Source organism: Pseudorca crassidens, chromosome 15, assembly GCF_039906515.1.
Source record: "Pseudorca crassidens isolate mPseCra1 chromosome 15, mPseCra1.hap1, whole genome shotgun sequence".
NCBI lineage: Eukaryota > Metazoa > Chordata > Mammalia > Artiodactyla > Delphinidae > Pseudorca > Pseudorca crassidens.
The window spans coordinates 46829825-46856909 of NC_090310.1; the positions used below are offsets into that span (position 1 = coordinate 46829825).

A 27085-nucleotide genomic window follows, 5' to 3' on the forward strand; every position below is an offset into this window, starting at 1 on the left:
ACCTACCATCTTTAAAAAACAGACAAATATATAATACTAGAGGGGATTGTATTGTTATTAAAAGAATACATCTACAGTGTTACAGATTAATTGTTGTTCTCCTGGACGATTTTATGCTCAGGTCAATTTAATAAATTTGAACATGTCATCCACTAAATTATGAATCACCAAGAAGACCTACTCACCCAGAAATTGTTCTGTTGTTTCAAATGCAACTTTAAAAAATCATGGTCTAAAGCAATGAGAAGATTAAGTTACCTGTTTTTTAATTTCAGCAAGCAATGGAGTGTGTCTACCTGCTGGATCCCCTGCTAACTGACAGACAAAAGGCTGAGGGGAGTGCACTTTGGATGCTATCAATTAAGGAAAGGTGGTTCATTAATCTTTACTGTCAGCACCTGAATTCTGCTCTGATGGCTCCTACGGTATGCAGTTGGTTGCTTGCATTTCAAACCAAGACCCGTCCAGCTAAATCCACCTTGTAGAAGGATAACTTAAGTTTTTCCTCGTTAATTGTGAGTCCATTTAAAAATAGCTAATAATATCTATTGATATGAGAGAGAAATATTTTGAAGAGTTCTTGTGTTCATTCATTCATTCATTCATTCAATATATATTTTGTGCCTATTATTTGCCAGGAATTCTGTACAAAGATTAATCAAACTACATCAAAGAAGAACCAGACATCATGGAGCTATTTTTGGGACTTGACCTCTACACAAACCCTAAGAAGAGTTGAAATTTAAAAGAAAAAAATTATGGCTGTTTTCCAGGTCCTTAGAAAATGAAAGTTGTAAGCACATACTTATGAGAACTTGCTACAAATCACTTAGAGTTTTAAGAAAAAGCAATGCCATGTAAATCTAGGCTAGATCTAGGCTTGCTTTATCATCACAAGATAATCTTTAATTAAATAGAGTTGGAAAAAGAAGCTCTTTTTCAGGTGAGCATAAAAACAGAGCTGAACTGAGCACAGGGTAATGTGTTAATCACCTCCAACTTGGTTAAATTTGCTATATAATATGTATAAAGTTCCATTTATTAATGTCTGCAGTGTTATTAGTAGTAATTAAATTTTAAATAATGAATGACATTAAAAGACAAGATTTGAAACAAGTATTTGTGGAAACAATAAATTCTGAAAATCCGGCAACTTGTGGAGTTGACTGTGACTATTTTTCCACTAGAAGAACTAACTCCAGCAAACTTGATATTTAAGTGGAAACTTTGTCTGGGTCCAACCAAGAGCACACAAACCGATGAGTAACTCAAATGAAGGGAATTTAATTCAGGGAATTGGTTTCAAAGGTGACAGGAAAGCTAAAAAGCCAAATAAGAAACACCAAGGCAACCTAGGGATTGCCCAAAGCAGGAAACGATAAAGGACACAGAGGAGAGGTAGTGACGCCGGAGCCCAGGACCATGGAGGAAGTTGTCACTCCAGCAGGTTTCTCTGCCAGGAGATAGGACAGAGATGTCGCCACGGCAGAGAGCAAAGGGGAAATCAACCCCCGGCTTCTCCTTCTCCCAGTCCTCTAATCTGGTGACAATGCCTTCCACCGACCAAACCCAGGTGGCAGTCAGACATGGGAGGCTGGGGAGAAGCCTCCATGGTCCTGGGGGAGCCTCCACAGCCTCCACAGTGCTGCTCCCTGGTGATACAGAACATTACAGGAGAGGATAAGAACGGGTGCCCATCCAACAGGCCCAGGACCATCATTTATGCCTAGATCTATATGAAGGGATTTGTCAAGGTCAAAACACCTCTCATTATGTGACTCTGGAGTCACCATGAAATTCAACATCAACCAAAAGCACCGGTTAACTCCTGTATACACTAAAGTCCTTGTGATTTAACATTCTCTTAGGGAAATTGCAAGACTTAAATCAATCTTGGTAGCACAGGTCTAGGAACCGCAACATATTATTTTTGAAAAGCAAACTGGGATTTTATATCCAAATATCCATTAGCAGAAGAGGATCTTCAGAGCCACTGTTTTCCCAGGTATCTTTTGTAGCATTGCAATTGCTCCAGCTGACACATTCTCCAGTGTTTAGCTCAGTCTTTTTATTCTAAAGACAGGGTCCTAGGGTTCAACACCCATTATTTCTCCATAGGGAAGAGGAGTATGTTTACACCGTATTAGTCATCTAGAACTTTCTAACATCTTGTTACAGAGAGCAAAGCTTAATAGTCTAGCATTAGATAGAATTGCCCTGTATGTTCAAAATGTAAAAACATTAAAATCTTAAAATTAAAGTTTTACAGTATAAAAAGAAATAACTGTTCAATAAATCCATATAAAAGTATCACAGGGTTTGTGAGTGCATGTATCCAGGACTGCCTTCCCTATAGGGTACACTGAATGCCCACATGTAGCTGTTATTTAAAAAAAAGGTTCTCTGGTATTTGGAAAAAGTGTCTTTGCTTCTTTTATATACTAACAATCATGTCTTAATCACCAAGAAAAGGGCATCATATTTAGTATTTATGAGACCTTTGACAATAAACTTTAAAAAAAATTTCTTGTAGAACACCCAAAAAAGAGTATTCTCATTCATATTCTGGAAAATGGAAGCCTAAGAAAAAAAAATCACATATACTCAAGAAACAGAGTAACAGTGTACTATGGCCCAACCTCTCCTGACCATAAAAATCACTTAGGAACTTGTTAAAACTACAGGTTCCTGGGGAGAATATGGTAAACGGCACTTTAAACCAATGACTCAGTTGAGTTTACCAGTAGAAAAATGAGCTTGGGGTTTGAAGGCAGATTAACCAGGGTCTGAATCCAGGCTCTCCACTTTCTAGCTACACAACCTTGGGCAAGTTTCTTAAACTCTTGGAGCTCTGTTTTTTTCATCCATAATATGGGGATAACAATAGTTCCTATTTAATAGGGTTGTTGTGAGAATAAAATGGACGTAAAGCTTTTAGCAATAGTGTCTGACAAATGTTAAGTGCTCCATAAATGTTAATACACGTTATACTGGGTTGGTCAAAGTTTGTTCAGGTTTTTAACATCTTATGGAAAACCCAGAATGAACTTTTTGGCCAGCCCAATATTAAGCTAGACATGTCTTTTTTCTTCTTCTCAATCTGGAAATTTATGTTTACCTAATTGATGTTTTTCCAGGAATATCTACTCCCACCCCTAGCCTCTCACCTCATGTTTAATATGCTTTTACATTGTTATAACTGGTCAGTTGTATTTTCAATGGCATCTGTTAAAATTAAAATTTTCAGCAAGAAGCATTTGGTATAAAATAGTCACCTTCACAACATCTGTAAAAATCATTTCTTTAATCCTTCTGCACCCCCCTTGAAGTTTATAAAGACATTGTAAGTGGCCTTTGTCAGTATGATTTGGGAGGAAATCAGAAGTACAGGGCATCCACAATGTGAAATATGCCCCCAGATGTAAGCACGGCTTGTGTAATGAGCCCACAGATATATGCACTGGCACCAGTTAGGACAAGCACACTGCTGCTCACCAGGGATCCTGTTTTTCTTCCTAAGGAGTCCAGTATAATGTGAGGCTTAAGGTAGAAGAAACTGGTAAAGAAGCTGTGGGCAGTTTACTTCTGTTTCACTGATGTCTCATTTGAAGCCAACCCTTGGAGAGAGTGGCCAGTGAATATTTTGTCCTTATCAGGAATAGGGTGTGGCTTCATCCACGGTTGAACCTGAACATGTAGTCACTGCCCATCTTCCCTATGAAAGGAGGGAAAATGGCACGTATCTGATCCAGTACTTGCGAGAAAGTATTTGTGTACCGCTATTTAAGTCCAGGTTTGGTTCTCACATGGAAACGCAAAGCTCATTACTCAAAATCCCTCCCTCACTCCTGCCACCTTCTCCTACAATTCTGTACCCACGAGGAAGGACTGGGCCACCTGTCACACAGATGGCAAGGACCAGCCCAGGTGGGACTCACTGCTCTGGTCTCAACTTCCCCCCAGAAGATATCTCTGATGTCTCATTTCACTTTGGAACTCTGCACTTCATGGCTCCCACCAGCACTTGGGGTTTTACAATAGCAAAATGTGCATATATGCATATCTGCATCCCAACAGACCTTAGAGTCCTGCCTGGCCAGCAGCAGGAGAGTCACTAATATCCAGAGGAACATTGAAAGAGGTACCAGAGCCCTTTAGAAGGCCTTTACACCAGAAGGACACCCAGCTCAATACCAAAACAGCATGAGTGAGCCCACCTTAATAGGGAAAGTGTGAATCTGTCATTTCTAATTTCTTTGTGGGGAAGAGGCAGAGGCTGTCTATTGGGTTTCCTTGTAAGCTCTGAGCTGGTTATTCTACATCCTTCCCTACCACGTGGGCTACAGAAGGCTGACCCAGGCTGACTGCATCCCCTGACCTACCTTGCTGTCTGGCTTCTGACTGGAGGCATCAGCAGGATGTCAGAGGGTGGGAGGAGAGAGAGCAGGTATTTCTTCCCTGTTCACACAGCTCTGGCGCTGTACCTCAGTCAGTGGCTGGGTCCCTCTATGACTGTGTTTCTCTAACTTGGCTGTACATTACAATTACTTGAACAGCTTTAAAAATCCTCATACCCACACCAAAGATCAATGAAAGATCAATGAAATCAGAATCTCTGGGTCTGGCACCCAGGTGCTAGTCTGTTTAAATTTCCCCTGGTGATTCCAATAAGGAGACAAGATTGAGAACCACAGTTCCAGAACAACAGCTCTGCTGGGTGCCCTGTCGTTCGTGGCTCTCGCTGTCACTGGGTTCCAGTAACACTCTTTCCCTTGACCCCCTTTAGGCTGAGGGGGTTAGGAACAGTTTCCACCGATCGCTAGGCTCTGAGTGACTCAATATCTTGTGTCGGTTTCCTCAACCTGCCCACATTTCGGTGACTACTCCTTTAATTAAAGTATCTTTCTTTCTTTTTTTTTTTTTTTTTTTTTGCAGTACTTGGGCCTCTCACTGTTGTGGCTTCTCGTTGCGGAGCACAGGCTCCGGACACGCAGGCTCAGCGGCCATGGCTCACGGGCCCAGCCATTCCGCGGCATGTGGGATCTTCCCGGACCAGGGCACGAACCCGTGTCCCCTGCATCGGCAGGCGGACTCTCAACCACTGCGCCACCAGGGAAGCCCCTAAAGTATCTTTCTTTAAAGCACCTGAGAGAAACCATATTTCCTACCATGACCCGTCGTTAAGTTCCTTAGTTGCATAAGAAAAAAGAAATAGTGAACTGGTGAACTGATAAGCATGAGAAGCAAATAAAAGAAAAACTAAACCTAAAACCTCTAGCATGGACATATACTTAGAGATGGAGAAAATCTAATTCAACCCTTAGATATCCCAAGGAGACACCTACGGAAAAGATTTTTTTTTAAAAAAATAGTCAATTTAAACTTATTTTAGAAGGTGGACTGATGCTGCAGGCTGTAACTGCCATTTGCTGGCACTAGTCACAGTGTTTGCTTAGGCTGGGTGGTCACAGCCTTGGAAGGGAGAATCTCCGCAGGAAGCCCCACCTGGATTTTGCTGCCCTCTTTTCATGTGAAATGATTGCTTACCTTCCCATTCTGTCCTGCTGCTTTGAAAAGGCTTGCTGGAAAGCATCAAAGGGGCCAGTGAGAACCAGAGGGCAAAAGCACAAGTCACAATTAGGCAAACAGAGACACAGAGTGGCCCCAGATCACAGAGAGCAGGATCCCAACAGGGTGACAGGCAGGGAGGCTCAGCATCGCTTTCCGCAATCACGCTTGGAAAGAGTTCTCACTCTCACCATAAATGATGCACCTACGGGGCTTCCCTGGTGGCGCAATGGTTGGGAGTCCGCCTGCCGATGCAGGGGACACGGGTTCGTGCCCTGGTCCAGGAAGATCCCACATGCCGCGAAGCGGCTGGGCCCGTGAGCCATGGCCGCTGAGCCTGCACGTCCGGAGCCTGTGCTCCGCAACGGGAGAGGCCACAACAGTAAGAGACCCGCATACCGCAAAAAAATAAAAAAAAAATAAGGCACCTGTGTCTTGCTAATCCTCCCACCCTGCTCCACACGAGGGGATGAGGAGTGAGCGTAGAATTATCCCAGGGAGAATGTGGCTTATCAAAAAAAAAAAAAAAAGAATAAAAAGCACTGATTCAGTCTCTCTTACATAAATTCTTTCGCATGATTTTTTGTTCTTTCTCCCTAGAAGTTGAAAGCACTTGTGACACACCAGGTCCTGCATTTGACAAGGATTAAAGAGATGTCCTTTTTAACTGTCCGAGTGCATATTCAGAAATGGCCCAGTAATCTGTACAATTTAGGAGGCCATCAGCCAATATGTTAGATTTTTTTTAGGGTTCTATCACTTCTCTTCCCACTACATTTTCTCAGGAGCCTTAAGTAGCTTTAATTTGTATTCTTCAACCATCTGAAATTAACGGGCATGCGGCCGTGCACATTTATGCAACATACATTTTAGTGTATGGTCTGTAGGACTATTGTCCTGGGTTTGTCTCTGACATGCTGGGTGATGACGGACAAGTCATATCTCCTTATCAATAAAAGGAGGATGCTGGACAGAATCACCTCCAAGGAACCTTTTCCTGATTTAACATTCTACTAAATTTCCTCCTATTTAGTGCTTTAGAAAACTGAGGATGACTTTTATTGTAAACGTGAGGCTGTTATCTAAGGTTTAAAGGAGATCAGCCTCATAGATGATATTTAGAGACCTAACTACCAAGTAATGGGTAGTTGAGACTGTGCATTAGAAAATTAGAAGACACTGGCATTTTCCAAATGGAAAGATGGAAGAAAAACTCTTGGCCATGAAAAAAGTCTCAACAGCAGAAATAAAGTTATCAATGGTTTAGCAAAGAAAAACCGCTCAGAAAATTACCACTCCAGTGGGTTAATAGTTAACAGTTGCCTTAAAATATAAAATTAATTGTACAAGTATTTACTGCATGCATTCTCTGCAATATTCACTGTGCTGGATACTCCAGAGGTCAGCTGAGAGTGAGCACTAGAAAAATAATAGCAATTCTTTTGTTTTTGTTTTGGTTTTTTTGCAGTACGCGGGCCTCTCACTGTTGTGGCCTCTCCTGTTGCGGAGCACAGGCTCCGGACGCGCAGGCTCAGTGGCCATGGCTCACGGGCCCAGCCGCTCCGCGGCATGTGGGATCTTCCCAGACCGGGGCACGAACCCGTGTCCCCTGCATCAGCAGGCGGACTCTCAACCACTGCGCCACCAGGGAAGCCCAATAATAGCAATTCTAACAGTAACAACTAGCATTTATTGAGCACACACAGACACGGGTACTGTTTACATAAGCACGTTACAAAAGTCAAATGATTTCTACAGATGCAGCCCTTGTCTTTTTCTTATATCCACAATAGTAATCATGATGATGAGGATGATAGTTAATATTTATAGAGTGCTTACAATTTGTTAGGAACTGAGGCCCTTTTAAATAGTGCTACATAGAAGTGCTCATTGTTAGTTATTATTTAGTCTCTTGGACTTACCTGAATATTCCTTTAAATTAGTACTTAATTGTCTAACTGCCTTCTTTCCTCTAAATCAAAACTTTCATTTGACTCATTTAATTTTCATAAAACCTTTGAGGTGGGTACTATTATTATCACCATTTTACAGATAAACCAAGGCTCAGATGAGTTTGGAAACATGTTTAAGGTCACACTGCTGTTGAGTGGAATAGTGAGTGGGATTTCCACCCAGCACTGTCCCCAGAGCAAGCACCGTCCCCAGAGCAAGTGCTATGTTGCAACCCCCTGCCTGGAGGACCACTGTGCGTCCCAGCCGCAACGATTTCACCCAGACAGGCAGGCACATCAATATAATGAACATGCACTGACACTAAATGCTCTGGGTAGTTAGAAAATAAAATCCTACGGGTTGGATGTCAAGGAGGGAATTTATTGGATCTCAGATCCCCTGCCTGTGACATTCCAAGATCCAAGGTTTACCCATCTTTCTACATAATCAAGCACATATTCTGGATGCAGATTGCATTTTTTTCCATTTTTTTTTTCCTTACTACGAAGTCCCACAGGAAGGTTTTAGACTTTTGCATCATCTCCAGAAGCCCCTCCAGGGTGGCGATCAGAGAAAATAACAATCCAAGAATTTCTGCTGGCAAATGGCCCATCGGGTAACTGCCACCTGGTCTCACCCTTGCTCAGAACTTCACTCAGACTCCTGCTTTGGTTTAACCACTTTTCTCAAAGGTATCCTTTGGGCATATCTGTCACCTTGTTGCATGTGCTAAATCTCTACGTAACAGGTAAAAAAATAAAAATGTATCATATGACTATTTTAACAAACATCCTCCACGTGAGGCTATTCTATAGAACATTTCCCTATAGACTAAATAACTCCACAGAGGTACTAATTGTTAGTTATTAATATTTAATTGTATTGACCTTATGTGAAAATTCCTTGAAATTAGTATTTAATTGTCTAACTGCCTCCTTTTCTCTAAATCAAAACTTTCACTTTACACATTCATTACCTATTAACTTTGTGGCTTTTAATGCAGTTTTATTTATAACTTGTGTTATATCTGAGCATGCGTGTGCTAAGGCAGTGTTCCACTGTCATACCTCAGCAAGTTCAACTACAGAGATTTCCGTGATCCATTGTCTAAAAGAAATACCTTTGTGAGTTAATGAGCACAAATGTTGGGTTCCTTTAAAATGTAGCACATAAGGAAGCTAAAGAACGGCTCCGTGAATACATCAATACAATTCCAACAGACAGCTATCGAGTGGCTTCACCCTGCGCAGCTCTGTCAGATGATAAGTGAGCAGGCCACTCAGAGCCTGTGCCTGCAGGGGGGAACTTTCAGGGAGACTTCGTGAAGGACAGGAGATATAAACATGAGCATTCTTAGTCAAGGGACTACATGTGCAGAATTTGGAATCAGGAATGAAACTAGCCTGTGTGGAGGACAATGAGATGACCAGCCTTGAAGAATAAAGACACAGACTAAGGACAATGGTTCACGGGACTGACTCAGAAAATATCAGGATGAGCAAAGGAGATGCTCAGTTGAAGGAATCCTCAGTGAGAAAGTGAAGAGGTTTGGAGAACACATTCTGAAAGAGAAATCTGTCTACACTTTGCTGCTCACACTGGCCTGGAGTGGGAAAGACTCATATAAATATTCTTATGTAACTAACTTTACAAACAGTGACAGTCAAGCTGAGCTAAAGCACATGGCATTATACAATGTGAAGACCAAACTGAGATAACAGAGATAATATAAAACCACTCCACGATGGAGAGGTAGTGTTATTTAAATATCATTACAGTACAATTATGGTGGTGATAGTGGTGGCAACCGTGCCATATCAACTACTGTCACTTCACTGTCTGGGGTCTTGCTACTCAGAGTGTGGACCTCAGACCAACAGTGTGGGCATCACTGGGACTCACTGAATTAGAATCTATATTTTCACAAAATCTCTGGATTATTCATGTCCACTTTAAAGGCTGAGAAGCATTTAGTCAAGTGAACCAGAAATCAAATTTGAGAAAGTAGCTTGTCAATCTAAATTGCTAATAAGTGGATTGCCTAGCTTTTCACACTTTCATTTTACAGTTGTAATACAACAGAAAAACAAGAAACAACCCGATTCTTACTGTGGGTACAAATTCAACAGCACATGTTTCATGTATTTAGAATTCTACCTAAACGTACAAAGAGCTTTTACAACTGGATTTCCCTCCTCCTCTCCCTTTTCTAAATGCTGGGCTCTGTTTTACTAAACTGTTATCCAAGTCAAGTATAGGTGTATCTTATAACATCTAGACTTTCTGCCAAATTTTACCAAGTCAAATCAGATAATTAAGCTCGATTGAATCTTGTGGATATTTATTTTAATTAAATTCTATTTATCTGCCACCAGACAGCATTACTAGGGAAAAATCCAAATTAAATTTGATCAAAGGCGACTTGATTAGGTTGCTGGGTTTGTATACATAGAAGGAGTAAGAGGCACAGAAAAGGGGGGAAGCCCAAGCATCTTTAATGAAACTGAGTATGCTTAATGCAGATCTTGGTACATTTAACAGAAAACCATATAGAGTGCAGTGGGATCTATGTATCTATTCTGAAATCTTTCTTAAGTAACAAGTTTCATTTTAAAGTTTAGAAATAGCATTTTAAAATGTTAAAGATGCTCTGTACAAGATGATGGCTTGGACACACTATATGTTTTATTTATATATTATCTGTCAAAATGACTTGATATTTTATATGCCTACAACTAATATAGTCAGTGGACTATAAAGGACATACCATAAAAGATAACATCTTTAAAAATATTTTCATGCTTTTACATGAGAACTTAGTCTCTTTACAAGCTATCAAGGATAAATTAAATCTTGTAATAGATAAAAAGATATTAACATAACAACCTTAAAAGAAGCCATTGTCTGCCAGTCAAACCAAGAGATAAGAATTGAGCTGTGCTTTATTTAAAAACTCATAAGGATCACTCAAAATCTGACTTCTTCCTCAACTGACTCACTGTATCTAAGTGTCAAGGGTTATGCTGTCTCATTAGACTATTGAATACAATGCTGTTGGGAAAGATTCCATGAAAATTATAATGCTGTTAGATCCAAGATGAATTTACAATGGAGCTTAAGCTTTAAGAGTCCTCATTTGCACTAGTCCCTTGGAAGGCCTTGGATGGGGTCCTAGCAATGTGCTCACATGGTCATATATATTTCTTAAATTAGCAAAAATAAGAAACAGTTATGGTAACAAGCTGGCTACTGAGAATAATCAATTCCAAAAGTATTTAAGATTAGTCTCTGCCCTAAGATCTTGCAGCTCATCGAAAAAGAGACCTGAAGAAGTTTTCCCAAATTTGACCACAGTTCTAACAATGTACATGACGTTACTGATAAAGACTTATGAGGTGGCTTCAGATCACAGAGCCAGGTGCAGAGACTCTGCACACAGCCTGCCGCCGCCATCTTGACTTTCAGTGTCATTCATGGAGCTTCTGTACAGTGTCCCTCAGAGCTGAGGTGTTGGTGCAGCTGTTTGTGCACCAGAACTCTGGTCTGAAGTGCTGGGTGCAAGGTTTCTGCATGCGGCCCCCTATGAGCAACTGAAAACTAGACTAAGCACAAAGGAAAAGAAAAATAAAAGGGAACAAGATTTCAAGGAAAAGAATCTATAATACTTTATCAATGATGTGAGATATAATGAGAGAAATACAATGTAAAGAAAGGCCTGACTTAAATTACTATCAACAAGCCAAGGTGGAGATTGGTTCAACATGGCAGAAGAGAAAGACGTGCTCTCACTCCCTCTTGCGGGAAAACTGGAATCACAACTAAATGCTGAAAAATCATTGACAGGAAGACACTGGAACTCACCAAAAAAGATACCCCACATCCAAAGACAAAGGAGAAGCCATAATGAGACAGTAGGAGGGGCACAATCACAATAAAATCAAACCCCATAACTGCTGGGTGGCTCACAAATTGGAGAACACTTATACCACAGAAGTCCACCCACTGGAGTGAGGGTTTTGAGCCCCACGTCAGTTTCCCAACTTGGGGGCCGGCAATGCGAAGAGGAATTCCTAGAGAATCAGACTTTGAAGGCTAGCGGGATTTGATTCCAGGACTTCGACAGGACTGAAGAAACAGAGACTCCACTCTTGGAGGGCACACACAAAGTAGTGTGTGCATCGGGACCCAGGGGAAGGAGCAGTGACCCCACAGGAGACTAAACCAGACCTACCTGCTAGTGTTGGAGGGTCTCCTGCAGAGGCGGAGGGTGGCTATGGCTCACCGCAAGGACAAGGACACTGGCAGCATAAGTACTGGGAAGTACTCCTTGGCATGAGCCCTCCCAGAGGCCGCCATTAGCCTCACCAAAGAGCCCAGGTAGGATCCAGTGTTGGGTCACCTCAGGGCAAACAACCAACAGGGAGGGGACCCAGCCACACCCATCAGCAGACGAGCAAATTAAAGTTTTACTGAGATCTGCCCACCAACGCAACAGCCAGCTCTACCCACCACCAGTCCCTCCCATCAGGAAACTTCCACAAGCCTCTTAGATAGCCTCATCCACCAAAGGGCAGAGAGCATAAGCAAGAAGAACTACAACCCTGCAGCCTGTGGAACAAAAACCACATTCAAAGAAAGACAGACAAGATGAAAAGGCAGAGGGCTATATACCAGATGAAGGAACAAGATAAAACCCGAGAAAAACAACTAAATGAAGTGGAGATAGGCACCTTCCTGAAAAAGAATTCAGAATAATGATAGTGAAGATGATCCAGGACCTTGGGAAAAGAATGGAGGCAAAGATCCAGAAGATGCAAGAAATGTTCAACAAAGATCTAGAAGAATTAAAGAACAAACAAACATAGATGAACAATACAATAACTGAAATGAAAAATACACTAGAAGGAATCAATAGCAGAATAACTGAGGCAGAAGAACGGATAAGTGACCTGGAAGACAGAATGGTAGAATTCACTGTTGCGGAATAGAAAAAAGAAAAAAGAATAAAAAGAAATGAATACAGCCTAAGAGACCTCTGGCACAACATGAAACGCAAAAACATTCACATTATAGGGGTCCCAGAAGGAGAAGAGAGAGAGAAAGGACCCAAGAAAATATTTGAAGAGATTAGAGTCGAAAACTTCCCTAACATGGGAAAGGAAATAGCCACCCAAGTCCAGGAAGCGCAGAGAGTCCCATACAGGATAAACCCAAGGAGAAACATGCCAAGGCACATAGTAATCAAATTGGCAAAAATTAAAAACAAAGAAAAATTATTGAAAGCAGCAGGGGAAAAAAGACAAATAACATACAAGGGAACTCCCATAAGGTTAACAGCTGATTTCTCAGCAGAAACTCTACAAGCCACAAGGGAGTGGTACGATATATATAAAGTGATGAAAGGGAAGAACCTACAACCAAGATTACTCTACCCGGCAAGGATCTCATTCAGATTCCATGGAGAAATCAAAAGCTTTACAGACAAGCAGAAGCTAAGAGAATTCAGCACCACCAAAACAGCACTACAACAAATGCTAAATGAACTTCTCTAAGTGGGAAACACAAGAGAAGAAAAGGACCTAAAAAAATAAACCCAAAACAATTACGAAAATGGTCATAGGAACATACATATCGATAATTACCTTAAATATGAATGGATTAAATGCTCCAACCAAAAGACACAGGCTTGCTGAATGGATACAAAAACAAGATCCATATATATGTTGTCTACAAGAGACCCACTTCAGATCTAGGGACACATACAGACTGAAAGTGAGGGGATGGAAAAAGATATTCCATGCAAATGGAAATCAAAAGAAAGCTGGAGTAGCAATACTCATATCAGATAAAATAGACTTTAAAATAAAGAATGTTACAAGAGACAAGGAAGGACACTACATAATGATCAAGGGATCAACCCAAGAAGAAGACATAATTATAAATATATATGCACACAACATAGAAGCACATCAATACATAAGGCAACTGTTAACAGCTATAAAAGAGGAAATTGACAGTAACACAATAATAGTGGGGGAATTTAATACCTCACTTACACCAATGGACAGATCATCCAAAAATAAAAATAAGAAAACACAAGCTTCAAATGACACAATAGACCAGATAGATTTAATTGATATTTATAGGACACTGCATCCAAAAACAGCAGATTACACTTTCTTCTCAAGTGTGCACAGAACATTCTCCAGGATAGATCACATCTTGGGTCACAAATCAAGCCTCAGTAAATTTAAGAAAACTGAAATCATATCAAGCATCTTTTCTGACCACAACGCTATGAGATTAAAAATCAATTACAGGGAAAATAACGTAAAAAGCACAAACACATGGAGGCTAAACACTACGTTACTAAATAACCAAGAGATCACTGAAGAAATCAAACAGGAAATCAAAAAATACCTAGAAACAAATAACAATGAAAACATGGCATTCCAAAACCTATGGGATGTGGCAAAAGCAGTTCTAAGAGGGAAGTTTATGGCTATAAAAGCCTACCACAAGAAACAAGAAAAATCTCAAATAAACAATCTAATCTAAAGAAACTAGAGAAAGAAGAACAAACTAAACCCAAAGTTAGCAGAAGGAAAGAAATCATGAAGATTAGAGCAGAAATAAATGAAATAGAAACAAAGAAAACAATAGCAAAGATCAATAAAACTAAAAGCTGGTTCTTTGAGAAGATAAACAAAATTGATAAACCATTAGCCAGACTTATCAAGTAAAAGAGGGAGAGGATTCAAATCAATAAAATTAGAAATGAAAAAGGAGAAGTTACAACAGACAACGCAGAAATAAAAAGCATCCTAAGAGACTACTACAAGCAACTCTATGCCAATGAAATGGACAACCTGGAAGAAATGGACAAATTCTTAGAAAGGTATAACCTTCCAACACTGAACCAGGAAGAAATAGAAAATACAAACAGACCAATCACAAGTAATGAAATTGAGACTGTGATAAAAAATCTTCCAACAAACAAAAGTCCAGGACCAGATGGCTTCACAGGTGAATTCTATCAAACAATTAGAGAAGCGCTAACAGCCATCTTTCTCAAACTCTTCCAAAACATTGCAGAGGAAAGAACCCTCGCAAACTCATTCTATGAGGCCACCATCACCCTGATACCAAAACGAGACAAAGATACTACAAAAAAAGAAAATTACAGACCAATATCACTGATGAACATAGATGCAGAGATCCTCAGCAAAATACTAGCAAACAGAATCCAGCAACACATTAAAAGGATCATACACCACCGTCAGGTGGGGTTTATCCCAGGGATGCAAGCATTCTTCAATATATGGAAATCAATCAATGTGATACACCATAATAATAAATTGAAGAACAAAAACCATATGATCATCTCAATAGATGCAGAAAAAGCTTTTGACAAAATTCAACACCCATTTATGATAAAAACTCTCCAGAAACTGGGCATAGAAGGAACCTACCTGAACATAATAAAGGTCATATATGACAAACCTACAGCAAACATCATTCTCAATGGTGAAAAACTGAAAGCATTTCCTCTAAGATCAGGAATGAGACAAGGATGTCCACTCTCACCACTATTATTCAACATAGTCTTGGAACTCCTAGCTATGGCAATCAGAGAAGAAAAAGAAATAGAAGGAATACAAATTGGAAAAGAAGACGTAAAACTGCCACTGTTTGCAGATGACAGGATGCTATACATAGAGAATCCTAAAGATGCCACCAGAAAACTACTAGAGCTAATCAATGAATTTGGCAAAGTTGCAGCATACAAAATTAATGTGTAGAAATCTCTTTCATTCCTATACACTAATGATGAAAAATCTGAAAGAGAAATGAAGGAAACACTCCCATTTACCACTGCAACAAAAAGAATAAAATGCCTAGGAATAAACCTACCTGGGGAGACAAAAGACGTGTATGCAGAAAACAATAAGACACTGATGAAAGAAATTAAAGATGATACCAACAGATGGAGAGATATACCACATTCTTGGATTGGAAGAATCAATATTATGAAAATGACTACACTACCCAAAGCAATCTACAGATTCAATGCAATCACTATCAAGTTACCAATGGCATTTTTTACAGAACTAGAACAAAAAATGTTAAAATCTGTAGGGAGACACCAAAGACCCTGAATAGCCAAAGCGGTCTTGAGGGCAAAAAACGGAGCTGGAAGAATCAGACTCTCTGACTTCAGACTATACTAAAAAGCTACAGTAATCAAGACAATATGGTACTGGCACAAAAACAGAAACATAGATCAATGGAACAGGATAGAAATCCCAGAGATAAACCCACGCACCTATGGTAAACTCATCTATGACAAAGGAGGTAAGGATATACAATGGAGAAAAGACAGTCACTTCAATAAGTGGTGCTGGGAAAACTGGACAGCTACATGTAAAAGAATGAAGTTAGAACACTCCCTAACACCATACACAAAAATAAACTCAAAATGGATTTGAGACCTAAATGTAAGACCGGACACTATAAAACTCTTAGAGGAAAACATAGGCAGAACACTCTTTGACATAAATCACAGCAAGGTCTTTTTTGATCCACCTCCTAGAGTAATGGAAATAAAACCAAAAATAAACAAATGGGACCTAATGAAACTTCAAAGCTTTTGCACAGCAAAGGAAACTAAAAACAAGACAAAAAGACAACATTCAGAATGGGAGAAAATATTTGCAAATGAATCAATGGACAAAGGATTAATCTCCAAAATATATAAACAGCTCAATATTTATTGTTATTAATAATAAAGAAACAAACAACCCAATCCAAAAATGGGCAGAAGACCTAAATAGACATTTCTCCAAAGAAGACATACAGATGGCCAAGAAGCACATGAAAAGCTGCTCAACATCACTAATTATTAGAGAAATGCAAATCAAAACTACAATGAGGTATCACCTCACACCAGTTAGAATGAGCACCATCAGAAAATCTACAAACAACAAATGCTGGAGAGGATGTGGAGAAAACGGAACCCTCTTCCACTGTTGGTGGGAATGTAAACTGATACAGCCACTATGGAGAACAGTGTGGAGGTTCTTAAAAAAACTAAAAATAAAATTTCCATATGACCCAGCAATCCCACTACTGGGCGTATACCCAGAGAAAACCATAATTCAAAAAGACACACACACCCCAATGTTCACTGCAGCACTATTTACAATAGCCAGGTCACAGAAGCAACCTAAATGCCCATTGACAGAAGAATGGATAAAGAAGATGTGGTACATATATACAATGGAATATTACTCAGCCATAAAAAGGAACAAAATTGGGTCATTTGTAGAGATGTGGATGGATCCAGAGACTGTCATACAGAGTGAAGTAAGTCAGAAAGAGAAAAACAAATATCGTATATTAACGCACATATATGGAACCTAGAAAAATGGTACAGATGAACTGGTTTGCAGGGCAGTAATTGAGACACAAATGTAGAGAACAAACATATGGACACCAACGGGGGAAAGCGACGGGGGCTGAGGGTGGTGGTGTGATGAATTGGGAGATTGGGATTGAGATGTATACACTGATGTGTATAAAATGGATGACTAATAAGAACCTGCTGTTTAAATAAATAAATAAAATTAAATTATAAAATTAAAAATAAATAAAAATAAAAAGAACCTAAATAAAGACTTATGAAACCAGGCAATCTTTTCTCAGCTATTAATATTTTTTTTTTAATTTCATCAAATTAAAGGAAAGAATGAGTTTTAATAATCACTTCATAACAGATTTTATAAGTTTTCTTTCTCTCAAAGAGGGCTCACCCCAAATGTCATGTAAGTTTCGGTCCCCACAAAACCTGAATTCATCCCTGAATTAGATACAGATATTTATACTTGAGTAACAAACAGGTTTTTTAAACATAACACTGGTAGTGTAAAATATAATCTATTTCATCTCCACTGCATCAAGTGAGAGGATCACCCCAAGATGTGGCACAAATCATTAAACACAAAATGTCCTAAAATAAAAGTAGGCGGTCAATCCAGTCACACTGAGTAAGACGTTTCATGTGTTAAGTCTAGGCCTATCGACTACCAGTGTTCTGTGTGTCATCAGTTAAGTACACCAATACAATGATATAAAAACTCTCATCACAGGCCATACAATTAACAAGGCTCCCAGATCCCCATTTCTTGCAAACCAAATTCAAGAATGGGTATTCAACAGCAACCAGTTAGTTATTGCCTTTCTCACAGCAGTTTCTAATTTTTCTAATTATGGAATAGCCTGCTCTTTTCATGTAAAGAGTAATTCTCCCTATCTGAGCACAGCTTTCTGCTGGTGAAGACAGACATGATGGAAAGCCATCTATACATTCTGCTTGGTGCCCCCCTGCACCCAAAGACAAAAGTTAGGAGGAGGATGAGGTTTAAAGTGTCCTTCTGGGGTCACGGACTAGGTTAAAACCAATGGCCTGCAGGAATATTAAGCCCCTAATTCTGACCTCATTACTCCAGGATTCCAACCATATGAGCAAACTGGCAACCTGGTGCAACAGACACAACACACCCAGAACCAACTGAAATACGCTCTGAGGGATAAGTATGTGGGGTCCATTTAACTATAGTGGTGCTTACTGGTTCCTTTTACATTTTTCTCATTGCTTATTTAACCCTTGTCATTTCTTCCACTTCAGTAACCCTCCAAAAATTATTGGCTTACATTGTTCCTTATGGATGTCTGATAAAATCATATAAGCACGTACTTGGCCACCAACATAGTGCTTCTAGAACTTGCTTCTCAGACACTCGCAAACCATGGTAACTCCATCAATGTCCTATGGTCATTTTTTAAGGTATTTAGTAATGAAAAATTTAAAAATAGAGAAAAAGTATTGCTGGAAAACTGAAGGTGAGCTAAGACATCGGTCGAGACAGCAAATAATAGCATGCCCTCTCCATTTCTCTTTATTGTTTTCCTTCATGTTTTTTTTCCCCTCCTTGTTTTGACTCTATATAGCTCCATCTTCTGCCTCCAAACTCCACCCTATTTTGAAAATGTCTATGAGAATCATCATTTAGACAAGCAGATGGTTCTCACTGAGCCACAAAAGCACTTCTAGTCAACACGGCCAGAATTCCAGAGGTACCTAAAGCCCCCAACTCTCTACCAGAGCATTCGGTCACTAAAAAACAGTTTTACCTGTCCTCTCCAATCTCACTTCCTCTGGCCTCATTCAGGCCATGATTTCTTACTTGGTCTGTCACTTTATATTCCAAACTGGTCTCTGCCCAGCTCATCCTTATACACACACACACACACACACACACACACACACACACACACACACACACACTTACTTCAGTCAGAATAACCTCTGTAAAAGACTAAAATATTCAAGCCGCTTCCTGCTTAAATCACTATAGTGACCATACCCCACCATTATCTATACAATAAGACCCAGGAATCTGGATGTGACATGTTAGTCCTTCCAGGGCCAGGCCCCACCTCCCTCTCTAGGCACATCTCACAGCTCGCAGCACTCCCACGTTAGCCATACCCTCATGTGATTAACTAACCACACACTTTGGTTCATACTCCTGAGTATTTCTTTAGGTTTTTTTTTTTCTCAGCTTCCTGGATAATTCTTACCCATCTTTCAAGACTCGGCTCTAGAAGCGTCTGAGATGCCCCAGGTTGGACTAAGTGCCTGTCATCTGGACCCTCACAACCTGTCATTCATTCCTCCACTGTACCTATATTCATCAGACTATAATGAAATGCTACGTTTGTTTCTTGCTTCCCCAGAGAGATAGAGTTTCTTGAGGGCAGGAACCTCTTTTATCCATGCTGTAGACCTTGAGCTAAAGCAGGGCCTCACACAGAATACCTAGGGATAAGTTTGTTGAATAGAACAGAATAGAATTAAACTTGGCCCATGTGAGGACATGGGTGGCTTCCCAACCAAGGGCATTATTAATACTAAGCAGTGAAAGATAATCTCTTCACAAACTTTGCCTCCAGGTGGACAAGTATTTCTCATTGCTTTCCCTAGTCTTGTACCCCAGATCAGGTGGACACATGGGGGTGCAGGGGTCCTGTGACACAGTACTGAAAGGTGATCTCTGGCTGGCAACTACAGAGTGGGAGGTCTGCTACAGAGCCATCTCCAGGGCATGCTCCCATATCTAATGTCGCCATAGGCTCTCCCAGAGGAGGATGCTACACGGGCTTGCAATGCGCAAAGGTGACAAAGCTACAGGTCCCCCTTCCCATCTTCTACCAAACTACTTGAAAGAGTGTTGCACTTTTACGTCTCTGTTTTTACCTGTTACTCCTTCCTGTGCCCACTGCATTTTTCCCCCTCCCATTGCAATTTTTGCCTCACCACAACTCTAATGAAGCTGTTTCCCCTACAGTCACAGTGAGCTCCCAAATCAAAATGGCTATCGATGTCTTTTTCATCCCTACATATCTCTTTGTCTCCAAAGCTGACTACTTTATGCCTCCATGATAACATTTACTACATTTTACCTTTTAACTGTGCACATCTTTGCATACATGACCCTCAAGCCATCTTAGTGAAGGCCAAGCAGATTTTCACATTCATCTTAGGACCCCTATAACTCCTATGACAGCATCCTATTTCACATGTGAAACACAAATCAATGTTTGTTGACTCAAATTAACCCTAGAATAGTTTATCCAAAGATGAAATTGCGTCCCTCCACGGAAACCATCTACCAAGAAGTCACAACTTTAATAAGCTGACCTGTAAATGGGACGAGGGAAGAGTAAATAGAATTTGGTAAAATCCCTGATGCTCTTCAAACTGTCATTATATTCCACTGTAATTATTCTGTGCTGGGGACCAAAGTTCATTAGCAACTAAACTAATTCCATCTCCCTAGGGGCTACAAATTTAAGGGGAAGGTAAATTTGTAATCTGGTGTCCAGCCTCCAGTTTAAGTGGCTCTCCAGGGAGAATGAAATCAAAATGTCCAAGTCCCAAAACTAAAAAAGTCACCTGCATAGGCTTAAAAAAAATCATAAATAAAATGAGCTGTCCTTTTTAATTCTTTGTCTCAACGACAACTTAGTTCTTTGTGTTGCTCCCAAAGACACCACCACTTCTTTTCCTAGACAGAAAGCTTTTTGTAAATTATTATGAGACCTCATTTTCCAATATCATGAGTTTATGTATATGTATATAGACCTAATTCCAACTAAAACATACTATGCTGGGTAGAGTAATCTCTTCAGTATTTGGAATTATTTAGAGGTTCCAGCTGCATCTAAACCAGGATATTCTAAAACCTGCCCAGCAGCTTGTGGTGCCCTGGATTACCTCATGTCTCCATCAAGAAGAGAACTAAATAGCTTCTAAAATGACATTAGGATGTGAATTAAACACTCCAGTTAACACACACCTGATACAACAGTGGCAAACAAAACTCAAATATTTAATGCTGGCTGCATGCTGAATCTTTCCTCACCTGAAGGAAGTCTACATGTGTATATTTCCCCATGAGTTAAACCTGTGAAGTTCTGATATTCGCTGAGAGTGAATAAATTGGCCCTGTGCCAGTCCAAATGATTTGCATTTTTCCATTCCAAACTCTATTTGCATATCTTCAATAGCATTCTTCAGAATGTTTCATACTATATTAGGCTGGGTTTTAGAACTGTCATAGAGCTTCAAATCATCCATGTACTGCAGGCATGAGACGTTCACCTTCCCATCTTTGGGCTCTTTTGTTTTCTCAGGTAACGAATTGCAAACAGAACTGTAATATCTTAGATGTCTAGAAATTCTCTGTATTTTTAAACTATGGCTCTCTTTCCCATGTGCTTTTTACCATATTAGTGATAGTTCATTTAGTCGCTGTGATCTGTAAAAAACCTAAATTTTGAGAATCTAACATAGAAGCATACATAATCTTTAGCAGAACTTGGGTTGGGGTCTTGAAGTAATAGATCTCTCCAGGATTCAGAAAATATTCCTTTTCTTTGATTTTCTCGCATCCCGATTTGCTGTGATGAGACACAAATGCCAGCGGAGGGGTCAGGAGCCTGTTTTTATGGGCAACGGGACTTCTGGCTGCTGTCATCTTCCCTTGCTTTTATTATTTATTTATTTATTTATTTATTTTTAAAAAGACACATTTATTCAGCGTCGTGGTCAGACTATTACATTTAGCAATCAACAGCACGGGTACAAACGAAAAAAAAAAAAATCTATATCAAAACCCTTTGTTGGAATGCTTTACACTTCCCACAGAACAGAAACTAAAATAACCTGTTATACAATTAGTCACTAATACAGTCCTCGAGTTTTTTTTGCCCATACACAGGAGTATTGTCTAAAACATGTCTTCTTTGTAGCATCTAGGCCCCGCCAGCGCTGTGCTTGGCTGAGCTCACAAATCCGTTGTAACCTGTAGCTTCCCTGTCACTTCTCTGGCTCTCCTCTCCTGCGAAGCTTTGTTTCCTGGCAGTAATCAAAACCTCTGCCACTTCCATAGCTACTGCTGCTGCTGGAACCGCCATAGCCACCTTGGTTTCGGGGTGTGGCAAAGTATTGGCCTCCACCACCATAGGGGCCAGAACTTCTGCCTCCAAAGTTTCCTCCTTTCATGGGTCCAAAATTTGAAGATTGACTGTTGTAACTGCCAAAATCATTGTAGCTTCCACCACCTGCAAAATTGCTTCCACTACCACCGCCAAAGCCGCCTTTGCCTCCTCCGTTGTTATAGCTGTCACTCCCGCCATAGCCACTGCCCTGGTTTCCATAACCCTGTCCACCACTTCCATAGCCTCTGCTTCCTCCAGAGTAACCAGGGCCGCCTCCTCCATAACCACCATCATTACCAAATCCATTATAGCCAACCCCACTACCACCACATCCACTACCACCGCGGCTGCCACCAAAGCCACCTCAACCACTGAAGTTTCCTCCATGACCAAAGTTGTCATTTCCACCAAAACCACCTCCACCACCACCACCAAAGTTTCCAGAACCACTTCGACCTCCTTGGCTGGGCGAGGCACTATCCATCTCTTGCTTAGATAGGGCTTTCCTTACTTCACAGTTGTGGCCATTCACAGTGTGGTATTTCTGAATGACAATCTTGTCTACAGAGTCATGGTCATCAAAGGTTACGAAAGCAAAGCCTCTCTTTTTGCCACTGCCTCGATCAGTCATGATTTCAATCACTTCAATTTTCCCATACTGTTCAAAATAATCTCTTAGGTGATGTTCTTCAGTGTCGTCTTTAATGCCACCAACAAAAATCTTTTTCACAGTTAAGTGGGCACCAGGCCTTTGAGAATCTTCTCTTGAGACGGCCCTCTTTGGTTCCACAACTCTTCCACCCACCTTGTGTGGCCTTGCCTTCATGGCCGCATCCACCTCCTCCACAGTGGCACACGTGACAACCCCGAAGCCTCTGGAGCGATTGGTGTTTGGATCCCTCATCACCACACAATCTGTGAGCGTTCCCCACCGCTCAAAATGGCTCCTCAGACTCTCATCGGTTGTTTCAAAGCTCAAACCTCCTATGAAGAGCTTCCGCAGCTGTTCGGGCTCTTTGGGTGACTCTGACTTAAGACATGACGGCAGTTGGCGGTGGGGGTGGGGGGAGAGTCAAAGATGCTTACTCGGCGGCGTCCATGAGCAGAAAGTTCCCTTGCTTTTAGATATGAGTGTTACTACCTGTCAAGGGAGGGCTTGAGCAAGGACATCAAATAATGCCTGGTGGGTGCACAATTTGCTCCATAACACCTGTGGCATGCCAAAGTTAGAGTTGCAACAGCAACACATCTTTAATCGAAGATGACAATTTATCCATTAGAAAGTATTTTCACACTCTATTGGTAAAACAATGGTGAGGTCAGGAGTAAGACCTGAATAAAGTTGGAGGAATGAAATGTAGATGACAAGGATGATCAGCCAGGAAGGAAAAGGTAGGAAAAGGTTGAATCCAAGTAAAAAGGGCATCAGGACGAATAAAGAGAATACCGTATTTCATCAACTCAAAGATGGCAATATCATCCCACCTTAACATCTGTGCAATTGGAAGCTGAAGATAGGCTAGGATTTTGTAGGTTTGTCCAGGTGGTCACAGCACCTAACTATGGCAAAGAGGGCTGACCAGGCCAGAGTGGCAAATATGTTTATTTCACCTGTCAACTCTGGTCAACAGGTAGAGGCTGCCTGGATCATAGTGTTGAGAAGAATTCTGAGGCTGTGTCTTAGTGAAGAGTGTTGGTTCCATGAAGAAAAAGGCTGTGATTGATGAGTGATGTCTGCCTGAGAAGAAGAAATATTTACAGGATTACCATGAATTTGCCATCCCTAGCCCAGGCTGTCCAGATTAAGTGGGACAAATTTAGGTAGATAATTCTCCCCAGAGGTAAAGAGTTTGATTGCCTCAGTCTGAAACTCTTGCTATGTAATCTACTCATAGAATTACTAAGCATGAATTTCAAAAGAGGGGATTGTCAGCTGACCAAGAAATTCTACTCTGAAGATAAACGGACAACTTTTTCTCGCATTTTTACTCTCTCCATTATATAGACTATGAAGATGCCTTGAGAAGTTCTAAGAGGAGAAAAATGTTAGTCATTCCTATACAGTAGCTAGGGAGAAGGATTTATAAATCGGCTAGAATATATGGGTGGAAGCATGTGTAAGTTCTTTGTCCAAGCCCTAGAAAGTCCATTAAGTGAAAATGAAAACAAAGTTAGGTAATAAACCTTAAAGAAGCATTGTTTTTACATCAGTAGTAGCCTTATTAGAATATACATCAATTTTAATTTTGCTTCAGTTAGAAAAGGCAAAAGCCCTTGTCTCATGTATGCCTAGTGGGGTATAAGACCACTCCTCATCAGCAATTGTCAAATCATTTGTTTAAATACCGTTTCTCCACATTCAACTCCCATCTTCCTGCATAAGAATAACGTTTCCGGGCTTCCCTGGTGGCACAGTGGTTGAGAGTCCGCCTGCCAGGGGACACGGGTTTGTGCCCCGGTCCGGGAAGATCCCACATGCCGCGGGGCAGCTGGGCCTGTGAGCCATGGCCGCTGAGCCTGTGCGTCCAGAGCCTGTGCTCCGCAGCGCGAGAGGCCACAACAGTGAGAGGCCCGCGTACCGCAAAAAAAAAAAAAAAAAAAAGAATAACGTTTCCTGAGGATAGAATTTAGTGATATATGCCCCTAAGAGAGCCACGGAGCCCCTGGAGCTCATTAATCCCGCCACCTTTTGTGAGATGCGGGCCTGAAATGGTTGGAGTTCACTTTAAACCGGACTGAATTTCAAAGCAAAGGGCTCTGAGGTGGCAAACAGCTCATTAATTCAGAGTGTAATTCAGTGACAGAAGAATTGTTTTAAACGCACAATCTAAAACTATTTAAATTCACATTATAATTACAAACAAAAAGTATGCACTTCAAATTTTAAATCTGGATATGTAATCTACCGATAAAACTAATGAACAGAAATTTTAAAAAAGAGGGGACTGTCATCTTACCAAGAAATGCTAATCAACCTGCTTTTTGAAGTGTGCCTCATTTGCATCACAAGCATTATTATGAAAATTCAACATTATGCTTCTGTATATTGCATTGTACTGCTCTGCTGAACATCAAAAAAAGCAGGCAACACTTCCTCAAAGTGAATAAAAATGTAATAAAAAATCATGATCAAAGATAACTTCAATTCTCTGTTAATTTTACCTAATTCCACTCCTGGGATAAGAAGTCCTATTCATAAGTTTTCTTTCCTGTAACAAATTCTCCAGCAACCTTATGGTCCCTAAATATATTCCCAAATGTAATGTATGCATAAATAAACATGAATCAAATTTGCATAGCCTCTACCATAAATATGGCAGCATGTTCATAAACTCATTAGAGTTCACTGTGAGGAAAACTCATTACACTCCCATTAGAACATGGCAATTAAGTTTTTAAAATTAATGTTACAGAAGTAGTTTTACTCTTTTTTTAAAAGTAACCAATAACAAATGATTCACCAGTGCTTTCTTTGTATATTTCTTTTGTCTAAAAATTAAAAAATAATTTTGCTTTCAGCATTGTGCATGGTGAAAAATTATAAGTAGATATTGTCTAATGCACCTGGGATTATATACCAGTTTCTTTATTTTCTATAAATTTAAAGCATTATTTTCCTAAAAAACTGAGATAAGAAAATCAAGCATGGAAAGTTTTAATTATCGTTGTTAATTATTTTAGCTGAAGAATGTGCCAAATGGTAATAAACACCTTATAAACTGAAATTAAATTTAATTAAAAATTTAAATGCTGAAAAATTACATGTTGAAAGGTGATGTGCAATTTTTTTTCCCCAGAAAGTGTAAAGTATATACACTAAGACAATAGGTACTTAGTATTTTTAAAAAGTTAACATTTAAAGCCATTTTTTCCATAAATTGATTTTATCCACAAAACTTTTGTATATTTGTAATTAGAAGTCTAACGATATTACATTATATTTTGACTACATCAAAAATATTTTGTGGCACTTCCCAGTTGAAATAAATATCAGCCATAGACCACTTACATGTATTAAGAGGAAAAAAAAAAAAACACAAGTGTAAGAGCAAGGCTTAGACTGAGAAAAACAAAAACTGTTTCAGTAATAACCATTGCTGTGAAATTCTCAGGTCCTCAGTCAGTTACTGGGTGACAAGTGTCTCTGTTATTATTATTCCTGAAAAAGGCCATTTGAGGGGAAGGAGCATTTAATAGCCCAAAAGTCAACCAGATCTTACTGATCGTGACTCATTTCTATAGCAAACCTCTATTACTTCTCTGACAGATCAAATTAAATTCTGCTTGGGAAAGGGATGGGACACTCCTCTTGGTTGAAGCAATGCTGTAATTTTTATTCCTGCTGAGTAAATAGCCACAAGTCAAACTACTTGCCCTGACTAATGATCAAACATATCCAAGAATTCTGTACAAGAAATGCATTTGTCTCTCCTTTGAACTGCATTGCTGGGAGAGTAATTGGGTTTGCTGGAGATTTTCCTTAGAACTGCAAAATAAATTTCTTGGCTAAGCATATAATCAAGCTACCGATTTTCTTTTTTTATTAAATATCTTCTTGTAAGAGGGTGGACACTGAATAAACATGTGCCTCAAAGGAATGTCAGAATGATACACTACTGTCTCTTTGCTGACAGGAAAATTCTCAGCAGTGTTAGGTTAAAAAATTCCATCAGAAGAAACATTTCATTCAGTCATATAATCCCCTCTAGAAATACAAATGTGCCTCCTATATATTAATAACATTATAACTAGGCAGTCAGGAATATACAAAGATGAATATGACATAGAAACTGTCCTAAAAGAACTTATGAACTAGCAGGATAGGTATTATAGAAATAATTTTTTTAAACTATACAAGAATAACCATCAAGTCAGGATGCGATAAGGCTATCTTAAGAATGCCACAAAATAAATGCCACAGGGCATCTGATGAGAAAGAGTTTACTTTTGGTGAAGATGGTTAACAGAGGCTGTTTGATGGTCATTACTATTATGTGAG

At 39.9% G+C, this 27085-nt stretch overlaps 1 protein-coding gene and 1 pseudogene across 3 annotated transcripts in view; both read right to left on the bottom strand.

The window, feature by feature from the left end:
- Positions 1-27085, bottom strand: part of MACROD2 (mono-ADP ribosylhydrolase 2) — a 1985215-nt gene that overhangs the window by 1134755 nt on the left and 823375 nt on the right. The window lies entirely within an intron of this gene.
- On the bottom strand, positions 21774-23114 carry LOC137206409 (heterogeneous nuclear ribonucleoprotein A1 pseudogene; annotated as a pseudogene).